This window comes from Theropithecus gelada, chromosome 3 (genome assembly GCF_003255815.1).
Source record: "Theropithecus gelada isolate Dixy chromosome 3, Tgel_1.0, whole genome shotgun sequence".
Taxonomy (NCBI): domain Eukaryota; kingdom Metazoa; phylum Chordata; class Mammalia; order Primates; family Cercopithecidae; genus Theropithecus; species Theropithecus gelada.
Window position 1 is genome coordinate 68,177,278 of NC_037670.1, and position 13,746 is coordinate 68,191,023.

Genomic DNA, 13,746 nt, shown 5'->3' on the forward strand with positions numbered 1-13,746 from the left:
CCCAACCTTTTTTTTTTTTTTTTTTTTTGAGACAGAGTCTCACTCTGTCACCCAGGCTGGAGTGCAGTGGTGCAGTCTCGGCTCACTGCAATCTCTGCCACTTAGGTTCAAGCAATTCTCCTGCCTCAGCCTCCTGAGTAGCTGGGATTACAGGCACCTGCCACCACGCCTGGCTCATTTTTGTATTTTTAGTAGAGATGGGGTTTCACCATATTGGTCAGGCTGGTCTCGAACTCCTGACCTCGTGATCCACCCACCTCGGCCTCCCAAAGTGCTGGGATTACAGGCGTGAGCCACCACACCCGGCCTTTTTTTTCTTTTTCTTTTTCTTTTTTTTTTTTTTTTTTTTTTGAGACAGAGTCAAGCTCTTCTGCCCAGGCTGGAGTGCAGTGGCGTGATCTAGGCTCACTGCAACCTCCACCTCCCAGGTTCAAGTGATTCTCATGTCTCAGCCTCTCGAGTAGCTGGGACTACAAGCACCATGCCTGGCTAATTTGTGTATTTTTAGTAGAGATGGGGTTTCACACGTTGGCCAGGCTGGTCTCGAACTCCTAGGCTCAAGTGATCCATCCGCCTCGGCCTCCCAAAGTGCTGGGATTATAAGCATGAGCCACTGCCCCCAGCCTATCTACTTTTCTACAAGGTCATTGCTGCATCATTATGAGGTCATTGTTCCACCCTTTCTACATTGCAGCTGGCTACTCCAGAACACGTGGTGGTCAGTCTTCTTACCCATCCATGCTGGATTTGGTGCTACTGTAGGATGGTTTCTTTCTTACTGCATGCATAGAGACACACTGGAAAAAAAGATCACAAAATTATTGCCAGAGTAAGAAAGGAAAAAGCTTCAGGGGTGACTGGTACTCAGGAACCACAGCCAGAGGGTGCAGTGGGACTGAGAAGGACTCAAGGCCCATTGAGGAAAGGCAGCTGGCTGGGCTCGACTCCCTGACTATGGGACTAGAAAAGACTTTGTAGGCCGGGCGCGGTGGCTCAAGCCTGTAATCCCAGCACTTTGGGAGGCCGAGGCGGGCGGATCACGAGGTCAGGAGATCGAGACCATCCTGGCTAACATGGTGAAACCCCGTCTCTACTAAAAATACAAAAAACTAGCCGGGCGTGGTGGCGGGTGCCTGTAGTCCCAGCTACTCGGAGGCTGAGGCAGGAGAATGGCCTGAACCTGGGAGGCGGAGCTTGCAGTGAGCCGAGATCGCGCCACTGCACTCCAGCCTGGGTGACACAGCGCGAGACTCCGTCTCAAAAAAAAAAAAAAGAAAAAAAAAGAAAAGACTTTGTAATCCCAACACGTCGGGAGGCCAAGGTGGAAGGATCACTTGTGTCCAGGAGTTTAAGACCAGTCTAGGCAACATAGTGAGGCCCTGTCTCTACAAAAAATCAAATATTAGTCAAGCGTGGTGGCATGTGCCTGTAGTCCCAGCTACTTAGGAGGCTGAGGTGGGAGGTTCACTTCAGCCTGGGTAGTCGAGGCTTGAGTGAGCTGTGATTGTACCACTGCACTCCAGCCTGGACAACACGGTGAGACTCTGTCTCAAAAAAAAATAAAAGACTTTGTGTCCTTGAAATTGACCTAGATAAATGACACAAACACTCTCACAGGAAATTGAGGAAGTTGCCATCGGCCCAGCATCACAGGTGCAAAAATAGAGCCCCCATTCTGAGAAACATGTCACTGCCCCGCAGATCAGTGAATACGAAAACTGGGCTGCAAGCAGCAGTCCTGCAGGAAGTGAACTAGGCCGACTCAGAACCATGCTGTAAAGACGTTTATGTGGGGTTGGGCGCGGTGGCTCACGCCTGTAATCCCAGCACTTTAGGAGGCTGAGGCGGGTGGATCACGAGACCATCCCAGGATATCGAGACCATCCCAGCTAACACGGTGAAACCCCATCTCTACTAAAAATACAAAAAAATTAGCCGGGCGTGGTGGCGGGCACCTGTAGTCCCAGCTACTCAGGAGGCTGAGGCAGGAGAATGGCATGAACCCGGGAGGCAGAGCTTGCAGTAAGCTGAGATTGCACCACTGCACTCTAGCCTGGGTGACAGAGCGAGACTCCGTCTCAAAAAAAAAAAAAAAAAAAAAATGTTTACGTGTCCCAGGACACACGGGACTTTAATGGAAAACACCTTTTAAAAAAGGTACAAACTTTGAGAGGCCTAGGTGGGAGGATCACTTGAACTCGGGAGTTCAACAACAGCATGGGCAAAACAGGGAGACCCTGACTCTACAAAAAATAAAATAAAAAATTAGCCAAGCTACTTAAGAGGCTGAGATGGAAAGACTGCTTGAACCAGGGAGGTCAAGGCACAGTGAGTCATGATCACACCACTGCACTCCAGTCTGGGCAAAAGAATGAGACCCTGTCTCAAAACAAACAAAAAAAAACAAAAACCATATAAGAAGGCAAACCACCAATAAAAAAAAGAGCAGCTGGATTTTAAAAAGAATTAGCAATTGCATAAATGAAAGATATAGGCCAGGCAAGGTGACTCACGCCTGTAATCCCAGCACTTTGGAAGGCTGAGGCAGGAGGATCACTTGAGGTCAGGAGTTCGAGAGCAGCCTGGCCCACATACCAAAACCCCATCTCTCCTAAAAATACGAAAATTAGCCAGGCGTGGTGGTGCATGCCTGTAGTTCCAGCTACTCGGGAGGCTGAGGCAGGAGAATCGCTTGAACCCAGAAGGTGGAAGTTGCAGGGAGCCGAGATTGCACCACTGCACTCCAACCTGGGCAACAGAGCAAGACTCCATCTCAAAAAAAAAAAAAGAAAAAAAATTACAGGTTGAGTATCCCTTCTCTGAAATTCTTGGTACCATCTTATTGAATTTGTGATTTTTTTCAGATTTTGAAATATTTGCATATGCATTATGAGCTATCTTAGGGGATGTGACCCCAGTCTAAACACAAAATTCATTTATGTTTCATATACACCTAATACATGTATCCTGAGGATAATTTTATACAATTTTTTTTTAATGTGCATGAAACAAAATTTTGATTGCATTTTGACTACAACCATCACATGAGGTCAGGTATGGAATTCTCCACTTGTGGCATCTTGTCAGCACTCTAAAAGTTTTAGATTTTGGAGCATTTTGAATTTTGGATTTTTAATTAAGGATACTCAATTTGTACCAAAATTAGGCACTAGTAGAGGAAGTAAGTACTGTAATTATACCCTTTTTACAGATAAGGAAACAGACTTAGCATAAATCACTGCCCCAAGGCTCCCCAGGTGGTAATTACAAAAGTGAACTCAAAGCCAGTCTGACCAGAGCTCATCTCAGAGTGGAGAACAGGCTGGAGGCAGCACTACAACCCAGACGGTGTCGAAATTTCCAGGGAGGCCACTGACTGTGCACCTAAAACTAGGCCCCTGGAGCCCAAGTTGGGCCCAAGGTACTCACTATCTCCCACCTCTGGATGCCTCCTCCCACTGCAGCTTCAGCTAGTGCTGGGGGTTGACTTGCAGTTAGGGTTAGAAATTTTGAAAAAGCTTAAATGTCCACAACTTTTAGGGATATATGTTAGTTACTGTTTGCCTAAAGTATTCCCCCAAAATACTGAAATTCAGGAAATTAAGCATTTGACTGAAAAAGTCTTTTTTTTTTTTTTCAGGCAGGGTGGGCGGGTTTGTTTGTTTGTTTTTAAGACGGAGTTTTGCTCTTGTTGCCCAGGCTGGAATGCAATGGCGCGGTCTCAGCTCACTGCAATCTCTGTCTCCCGGGATTACAGGCCCAGCAGCTCACGTCTGTAATCCCAGCACTTCGGGAGGTTGAGGCGGACAGATCACCAGAGGTCAGGAGCTCGAGACCAGCCTAGCCAACATGGTTAAACCCAATCTCTACTAAAATACAAAAATAAGCTGGGCGTGGTGGCCAGGATTACGGGAGTACCTGTAATCCCAGGTACTCCAGAGGCTGAGGCAGGAGAATCGCTTGAACACGGGAGGTGGAGGTTGCAGTGAGCTGAGATCACACCGCTGCACTCCAGCCTGGGCGACAGAGACTCCATCTCAAAACAAACGAACGAACGAACAAACAAACTTGTGCTTACTTCCACACCCTTGTGTGTTCACCAAGAATCCATTCTACGGCCGGGCACAGTGGCTCATGCCTGTAATCCCAGCACTTTGGGAGGCCGAGGTGGGCAGTTTACAAGGTCAGAAGATCAAGACCATCCTGGCTAACACAGTGAAACACTGTCTCTACTAAAAAGATACAAAAAATCAGCCGGGCATAGTGGGGGGTGCCTGTAGTCCCAGCTACTGGGGAGGCTGAGGCAGGAGAATGGCGTGAACCCAGGAGGCAGAGCTTGCAGTGAGCTGAGATTGCCTCACTGCACTCCAGCTTGGGCGACAGAGCGAGACTGTCTCAAAAAAAAAAAAAAAGGAATCCATTCTATTTCTTCCCAGATCTGCATATGTGAAAAATATCTATTTTAAATATGCAATTCAGTTAGCAATTATGTAAATCTATTATGAAATAAATATGAAAAAAGTTTTTTCTATGAAAAGTAGATTTAAAAAGAGTGGATTAACACAAATTGCCTTTTTTTTTTTTTTTTTTGACAGAATCTCACTCTGTTGCCTAGGTTGGAGGGCAGTGGAACAATCTTGGCTCACTGCAACCTCCACCTCCTGGGTCAGCCTGCTGAATAGTTGGGACTACAGGCATGCGCCACCACACCTAGCTAATTTTTTTTTTTTTTTTTTGAGACAGAGTCTCTTGTTGCCCAGGCTGGAGTGCAATGGCTTGATCTCAGCTCACTGCAACCTCTGCCTCCTGGGATCAAGGGATTCTCCTGCCTCAGCCTCCCGAGTAGCTGGGATTATAGGCATGCGCCACTACACCCGGCTAATTTTGTATTTTTAGTAGAGATGGGGTTTCTCCAGGTTGGTCAGGCTGGTCTCAAACTCCCTACCTCAGGTGATCCTCCCACCTCAGCCTCCTAAAGTGCTGGGATTACAGGGGTAAGCCACCTCGCCCGACCTTTTTTTTTTTTTTTTGAGACGGAGTCTCACTCTGTCGCCCAGACTGGAGTGCAGTGGCGCCATCTCGGTTCACTGCAAGCTCCGCCTCCCGGTTTCAGGCCATTCTCCTGTCTCAGCCTCCCAAGTAGCTGGGACTACAGGTGCCCGCCACCACGCCCGGCTAATTTTTTGTATTTTTTTTTTAGTAGAGATAGGGTTTCACCGTGTTAGCCAGGATGGTCTCGATCTCTAACCTCGTGATCCACCCACCTGAGCCTCCCAAAGTGCTGGGATTATAGGCGTGAGCCACCACGCCCGGCCTTTTTTTTTTTTTTTTTTTTTTTTTTTTTGAGATGGAGTCTTACTCTGTCGCCCAAGCTGAAGCGCAATCGCGCGATCTCGGCTCACTGCAACCTCTGCTTCCCGGGTTCAAGTGATTCTCCTGCCTCAGCCTCCTGAGTAGCTGGGATTACAGGTGCCCGCCACTACACCCGGCTAATTTTGTATTTTTAGTGGAGATGGGGTTTCATCATGTTGGCCAGGCTGCTCTTCAACTCCTGACCTCAAGTGATCCTCCTGCCTTGGCCTCACTCAATACTGGGGTTACAGGCATGAGCCACTGTGCCTGGTCTGATTTCCAGCTTTTGTTTTGGAAAATTGCTTAATAAGTAATAAAAGTAATAATGAATGGGCTGGATGTGGAGGCTCACACCTGTAATCCTGGCACTTTGGGAGGCGAAGGTGGGAGGATCACTTGAGGCCAGGAGTTCAAGACCAGCCTGGCCAACATAGTAAACCCCACATCTCCACTAAAAATACGAAAATTATGGCCTGGCATGGTGGCTTATGCCTGTAATCCCAGCACTTTGGGAGGCCAAGGCAGGTGGATCACCTGAGGTCAGGAGTTTAAGACCAGCCTGGGCCAATGTGGTGAAACCCCATCTTTGCTAAAAATACAAAACAAATTAGCTGGGTGTGGTAGCGGGTGCCTGTAATCCCAGCTACTCAGGAGGCTGAGGCAGGAGAATCACTTGAACCCAGGAGGCGCAGGTTGCAGTGATCCGAGATTGCACCATTGCACTCCAGTCTGAGCAATAGAGCACAACTCCGTATCAAAAATAAATAAATAGCCGGGCAAGGTGGCTCACACCTGTAATCCCAGCTACTCAGGAGACTGAGGCAGGATAATAGCTTGAACCTAAGAGGCAAAGGTTGCAGCAAGCCGAGATTGCACCATTGCACTCCAGCCTGGGTGACAGGGCGAAACTCCATCTCAAAAAAATAAAAAGTAAAATTAAAATAAATAAATAAAAATACAAAAATTAGCCAGGTGTGGTAATGCGCACCTGTAGTCCCAGCTAGTCAAGGGGCTGAGGCAGGAGAATCACTTGAACCTGGGAGGCAAAGGCTGCAGTGAGCCAAGATTATGCCACTGCACTCCAGCCTGGATGACAGAGGGAGACGGTCTCAAAAAAAAAAAAAAAAAGAAAAAGAAAAACAAAACAATAAAGGCCGAGCGCAGTGGCTCATGCCTGTAATCTCAGCATTTTGGGAGGCCAAGGCGGGCAGATCACCTGAGGTCAGGAGTTCGAGAGTAGCTTGGCCAACGTGGTGAAATGCCGTCTCTACTAAAAATACAAAAATTAGCTGGGAGTGGTGGCGGGCACCTGGAATCCCAGCTATTCGGGAGGCTGAAGCAGGAGAATTGCTTTAACCCGGGAGGCAGAGGTTGTAGTGAGCTGAGATAGTGCCATTGTACTCCAGCCTGTGTGACAAGAGCAAAACTCCGTCTCAGAAAAAAAAAAAAAAAAAGTCTAATTTTTGAACAATATTTTTGTTTAAGTACTTGGAGTGAGCCACATACTACTGATTTATTTTAAAATGTATGTTTTTGAAATTTTTCATATGTAATGCAGGTAAAAATAAGTCCTCTGGCCACAGTCCTTGAGCCTCTACTTGGAGACACCCACTATGAAACATTTCTTCCCTGTCCTCCCAAGGATATTATAGGCACATGCAAGCAAAAAGATACATTTAATTTTACTTTTTACAAAAACTGTGGCATATGTTATATTGCATTCTACTGTTCTTTGTTGTTTTAAATCTCACTTTACAAAATCTATGTCTGTCTGAGGCTATTTTGAGGATGTACTACAGTAGCCTTTATCTTCTTTCTTTCTTTCCTTTTTAATCTGTCTTTTTTTTTTTTTTTTTTTTTTTTGAGACGGGGTCTCACTCTGTTGCCTGGGCTGGAGTGCAGTTGGCCCGATCTCGGCTCACTGCAACCTTCATCTCCTGGGTTCAAGCGATTCTCCTGCCTCCAGCCTCCCGAGTAGCTGGGACTACAGGTGCCCACCACCATACCCGGCTAATTTTTGTATTTTTGGTAGAGATGCTTACATGTGCCTATAATATCCTTGGGAGGACAGCGAAGAAATGTTTCACTGTGGGTGTCTCCAAGTAGAGGCTCAAGGACTGTGACCAGAGAGGGCTTATTTTTACCTGCATTACATATGAAAAGTTTCTGCCGGCCTTGGCCTCCCAAAGTGCTGGAATTACACGTGTGAGCCACCGCGCCCGGCACATTGGTCTTTTTTAAGTTTAATTTAATTTAACTTAATTTTTTATTTTTATTTATTTATTTATTTATTTATTTATTTATTTATTTATTTGAGACGGAGTCTCGCTCTGTTGCCCAGGATGGAGTGCAGGGGCGCCATCTCGGCTCACTGCAAGCTCCGCCTCCTGGGTTTACGCCATTCTCCTGCCTCAGTCTCCTGAGTAGCTGGGACTACAGGCGCCCGCCACCACGCCCGGCTAGTTTTTTGTATTTTTTAGTAGAGACTGGATTTCACCGTGTTAGCCAGGATGGTCTGGATCTCCTGACCTCATGATCCGCCCACCTCGGCCTCCCAAAGTGCTGGGATTACAGGCGTGAGCCACCGTGCCCGGACCCTTTTTTAAAACATAGAGACTTTGGGAGACCGAGGCGTGTGGATCATGAGGTCAGGAGATCGAGACCATCCTGGCTAATCCGGTGAAACCTAGTCTCTACTAAAAAATACAAAGCACTAGGCGGGCGAGGTGGCGGGCACCTGTAGTCCCCAGCTACTCAGGAAGCTGAGACAGGAGAATGGCGTAAATCCGGGAGGCGCAGCTTGCAGTGGGCTGAGATCCGGCCACTGCACTCCAGCCTGGGCGAGAGAGCAAGACTTCCTCTCAAAAAAGAAAAAAAAAAAAAATAGAGACAAGGTCCATGCTGTAATTCCAGAACTTTGGGGGCAGATCATGAGGTCAATAGATTGAGACCATCCTAGCCAACATGGTGAAACCCATCTCTACTAAAAATACAACATTAGCCGGGCGTGGTGGCAGGCCCCTGTAGGCCCAGCTACTCGGGAAGCTTAGGCAGGAGAATTGCTCGAACCCGGGAGGCGGAGGTTGCAGTGAGTCGAGAATGCACCACTGCACTCTAGCCTGGCCACAGAGCAAGACTTCCTCTCAAAAAAAAAAAAATAGAGACAAGGTCTCACTTTGTTTCCCAGTCTGGTCTCGAATTCCTAGGCTCAAGCGATCCTCCCACCTTGACCTCCCAAACTGCTGAGATTACAGGCATGAGCCACAGCACCCAGCCTACACCAGCGTTTTAACAATTACTTCTACCTCATCGTGTTGGTGGTTTCAGCAGGACAGCAATGCCTCCAGGAGGCACTTTGAAGATCTGTGGGCCTCCGACAGTGGATGGGGAGATGTTGCACATCTTGTCGTGCATGGGACTGTGCACATGACTGAAATGTCCAGCCAGATGTTCTTGTACATGAATAGCTCATTTATTATTGCCTAAATCTAGAACTGTGTTTTGCATATAAACACAAAGGGGTTTGGTTGTAGTTTTGCTTGTTAAAAGTTTTAACATCCCTAACATTCTCCAGGCCTGCAAACTGCAGCGTAATCAGACAGAAGCATGAACTTTATTTTACTTGTTTATTTTTATAAATTTTTTTATTTGGAGATGGGGGTCTCCCTATGTTGACCAGGCTGGTCTTGAACTCCTGGCCTCAAGTGATCTTCCCATCTTGGCCTCCCAGAGTGTGGGATTACAGGCATAAGCCACTGTGCCTGGCCAAAGCATGAACTTCATTGTTTGGAATTTTGTTGAATTGTTCATTTCTGAGAGTCAGCTGGTGTCACCTGAGATACTGAAAGACATCTAAATTGCACTCCTTGCTACAAGCAGTTACAGCAGGATGTACTCGACCTCTCACTGTACCCTCTCCAGTGATCTTAGAGACCCAAGCATTTACAGAGTGAAACACATATTATTTCATCATCAGGGATTTCCCTTTCCTTTGTCCTTTATTGTCTAGTTAGATATTACTAATCTTTAAAAATGATGTTAGAAAGTCACACCCATAATTTGAGTTCAGGGCAGTAAAAGGGAGCATTGGATCTGTAAGGCTATTATAAATTAATAGGCCGGGCACGGTGGCTCACGCCTGTAATCCCAGCACTGTGGGAGGCTGAGGCGAGCAGATCACCTGAGGTCACGGGTTCGAGACCAGACTGGCCAACATAGTGAAACCCTGTCTCTACTAAAATTACAAAAATTAGCTAGGCATGGTGGCGGGCATCCGTAATCCCAGCTACTCAGGAGGCTGAGGTAGGAGAATTGCTTAAACTAGGGAGGGAGAGGTTGCAGTAAGCTGAGATCACACCACTGCACTCCAGCCTGGGAGACAGAGTGAGACTCCATCTCAAAAAATAAAATAAAATAATAAATTAATAGAGAACTGTAATTTGTTTAGCCAGTCCCCTATGATGAATATTTATACTGTTTCCTAAAATTACATTCGTACACAACAACTGATTCAAACAAAGCAAGAAAATTTTATTTTTATTTTTTATTTTTATTTTTATTTTTATTTTTTTTTTTTTTTTGAGACGGAGTCTCGCTCTGTCGCCCAGACTGGAGTGCAGTGGCCGGATCTCAGCTCACTGCAAGCTCCACCTCCCGGGTTTACGCTATTCTCCTGCCTCAGCCTCCCGAGTAGCTGGGACTACAGGCGCCAGCCACCTCGCCCGGCTAGTTTTTTGTATTTTTTAGTAGAGACGGGGTTTCACCGTGTTAGCCAGGATGGTCTCGATCTCCTGACCTCGTGATCCGCCCGTCTCGGCCTCCCAAAGTGCTAGGATTACAGGCTTGAGCCACCGCGCCTGGCCGCAAGAAAATTTTAAACATGAAGTAGAAAAAATAGTATTTCAGAGTTCAAGGTTCTAAAGATGACCAATCTCATTTCGTCTTGCATTTATTTATATTTTATATTAATATATTTTATATTATATATGGTTTTTTTTAGATGGAGTTTCGCTCTTGTTGCCTAGGCTGGAGTGCAATGGCGTGATCCTGGCTCACCACAACCTCCACCTCCTGGGTTCAAGTGATTCTCCTGCCTCAGCCTCCTGAGTAGCTGGGATTACAGGCATGTGCCACCATGTCCGGCTAATTTTGTATTTTTAGTAGAGATGGGGTTTCTCCATGTTGGTCAGGCTGGTCTTGAACTCCCAACCTCAGGTGATCCGCCTGCCACGGCCTCCCAAAATGCTGGGATTACAGGTGTGAGCCACCGCGCCCTGCAATATTTTTTTTGAGACTGTCTTGCTCTGTTTTCCAGGCTGGAGTGCAGTGGTGCAGTCATGGCTCACTGCAGTCATGACCTCCTGGGCTCAGCCGATCCTCCTGCCTCAGCTTCTTGAGTAGCTAGGACTACAGGCATGACCATCATATCCAGCCTCCTCTTTCACTTAAAGTAGTCTTGTCATTAAAGCAAATTTACTTTTCACTACTGGCATTACTATCCTGGCCCAAGCCCCTTTCCTCACTCCTGGATGATGTAGTAGTCTCCAGATTTCACTCTGCCACATAGTCTGTCCTCAACAGACTTCAGTCAAAGCGACCTTTTTAAGAATGGTGGCTTAGGCCGGACGCGGTGGCTGATGCCTGTAATCCCAGCACTTTGGGAGGCTGAGGCGGGCAGATCACCTGAGGTCAGGAGTTCAAGACCAGCCTGGCCAACATGGCGAAACCCCATCTCTACTAAAAAATACAAAAAATTAGCCAGGCGTGGTGGTGGTGGGCGCCTGTAATCCCAGCTAGTTGGGAGACTGAGGCAGTGAGAATTGCTTGAACCTGGGAGGTGAAAGTTGCAGTGAGCTGAGAGCACGCCACTGTACTCCAGCGTGGGTGACACAGCAAGACTCCGTCTCGGGAAAAAAAAAAAAAAAAAAGGTGGCTCTGTTGGGCATAGTGGCTCATACCTGTAATTCCAGCACTTTGGGAGGCCGAGTCGGGCAAATCACCTGAGGTCAGGAGTTCAAGACCAGCTTGGACAACATGCCGAAACCCTGTCTCCAGTAAATATACAAAAATTAGCTGGGTGTGGTGGCACTCGCCTGTAATCCCAGCTACTCGGGGGGCTAAGGTAGGAGAATCACTTGAACCGGGGAGGTGGAGGCTGCAGTGAGCCAAGATTGCACCACTACACTCTAGCCTGGGTGACAGAATAAGACTCTGTCTTAAACAAACAAACAAAAAAAAGAATGGTGGTTCATGCCTATAGGCCAAGGCAGGCGGATTGCTTCAGCCCAGGAGTCTGAGACCAGCCTGGGCAACATGGTGAAAGCTTGTCTCTACAAAAAATTTTAAAATAATTTTTTGGCCGGCAGTGGTGGCTCATGCCTGTAATCCCAGCACTTTGGGGGGCCAAGGCAGGCGGATCACTTGTGGTCAGGACCAGCCTGGCCCACATGGTGAAACCCTGTCTCTATTAAAAATACAAAAACTAGTCAGGCGTGGTGGCATACTCCTGTAGTCCCAGCTACTCAGGAGGCTGATCCACAATAATTGCTTGAACCTGGGAAGCGGAGGTTGCAGTGAGCCGAGATAATACCAGTGCACTCCAGCCTGGGCAACCGAGCAAGACTCCGTCTCCAAAAAAAAAAAATTTCTTTTAATATTAGCCAGGTGTGGTGGGTGGCACATGCCTGTAGTTCCAGCTACCAGGAGGCTGAGATAGGAGAATCGCCTGAGGCCAGGAGGTCGAGGCTGCAGATCAGTTCACTTCACTCCAGCCTTGGCAACAGAGCAAGACCCTATCTAAAAAAAAATAAAAAATAAAAAATGTAAGGCAAATGCTGTCACTTCTCTGCTCAAACTTCTATAGATATATGGATCCTATTTGGATCTAATTCAAAGAAGACAACTGGGAAAACAATTATTTAACATATTGAATAAAAATACGTAAGTCCATAGTGACAGGAGGAGGGAGGGATCAGAAGGGTACTTTACAACTGCAAAAGGGAAAAATTGATTCAGACAAATGCAATTAATGCCAAAACACAACAATCAGGTGAAAAGGCTCTCTTCTTGGAAAGAGGGTCTTTATGCAGAGGCAAAATATCACCCCTCAAGATTACCTAATTTTCAGAAAAGGGAAAAGATACCTTTCCAGTGGAGCAGTCTGACAGGCATTACCTTAACTGCAATTTCAAATTTAGCCTCACTGATGAGTCAGCTGGAGACTTCGTGCCACCTGATGTGAGGCAAGATTAAGTACACAAAGCATGACCTATGAAATCTTCCTGATAAATATGTTGAATCTGAATCTAATTAAGCTTCTAGGCCTAGTGTAATTTCCAATTTACAGAAAATACAGGAGCTAAGAGAGAAAAACAGGAAACAGCTCCAGAATAACAGACATTCCACAAAGTCAATGTCCTGAACTCTTTATTTGTTTCTTTTTTTTTTTTTTTTTTTTGAGATGGAGTTTTGCTCGTCACCCAGGCTGGAGTGCAATGGTAGGATCTCGGCTCACTGCAACCTCTGCCTCCCTGCAACCTCCATCTCCCGAATTCAAGCAATTCTCCTGTCTCAGCCTCCCAAGTAGCTGGGATTACAGGCATGCGCCACCACGCCCGGCTAATTTTTGTATTTTTTAGTAGAGACGGGGTTTCACCATGTTGGCCAGGCTGGTCCTCAGGTAATCCACCCACTTCGGCCTCCCAAAGTGCTGGGATTACAGGCGTGAGCCACCACACCCAGCTGTTTTATTTCTTTTGGAGACAAGGTCTGGCTCTATCACCCAGGCTGGAGTGCAGTGGCACAATCACAGCTCACTGCAAACTCCGCCTCTCAGGTTCAAGGGATTCTCCCACCTCAGCCTCCTGAGTAGATGGGACCACAGGCTCACATCCTGTGTGACCGCAGGCTCACACCCGGTTAATTTTTGTATTTTTTGTAAAGATGGGGTTTCACTATGTTGCCCAGGCTGGTCTCCAACTCGTGAGCTCAAGCGATCTGCCTGCCTCAGCCTCCCAAAGTGCTGGGATTACAGGCGTGAGCCACCATGCCTGGCTGTCCCGAACTTTTGAAAGAGTCAATATCGGCTGGGCGCGGTGGCTCATGCCTGTAATCCCAGCACTTTGGGAGGCCGAGTTTGGAGGATCACTTGAGCTCAAGAGTTCGAGATCAACCTGGACAACATGGTGAAACCCCCTCTCTACTAAAAATACAAAAATCAGCTGGGCGTGGTGGCACGAAAGCACGAGCCTCTAATCCCAGCTACTTGGGAGGCTGTGGAAGGAGAATCACTTGAACCTGGGAGGCGGAGGTTGCAGTGAGTGAAGATCACCCATTGCACTCCAGCTTGAGTGACAAGAGTAAGACTCTGTCTTAAAAAAAAAAAAAAAAAAAAAA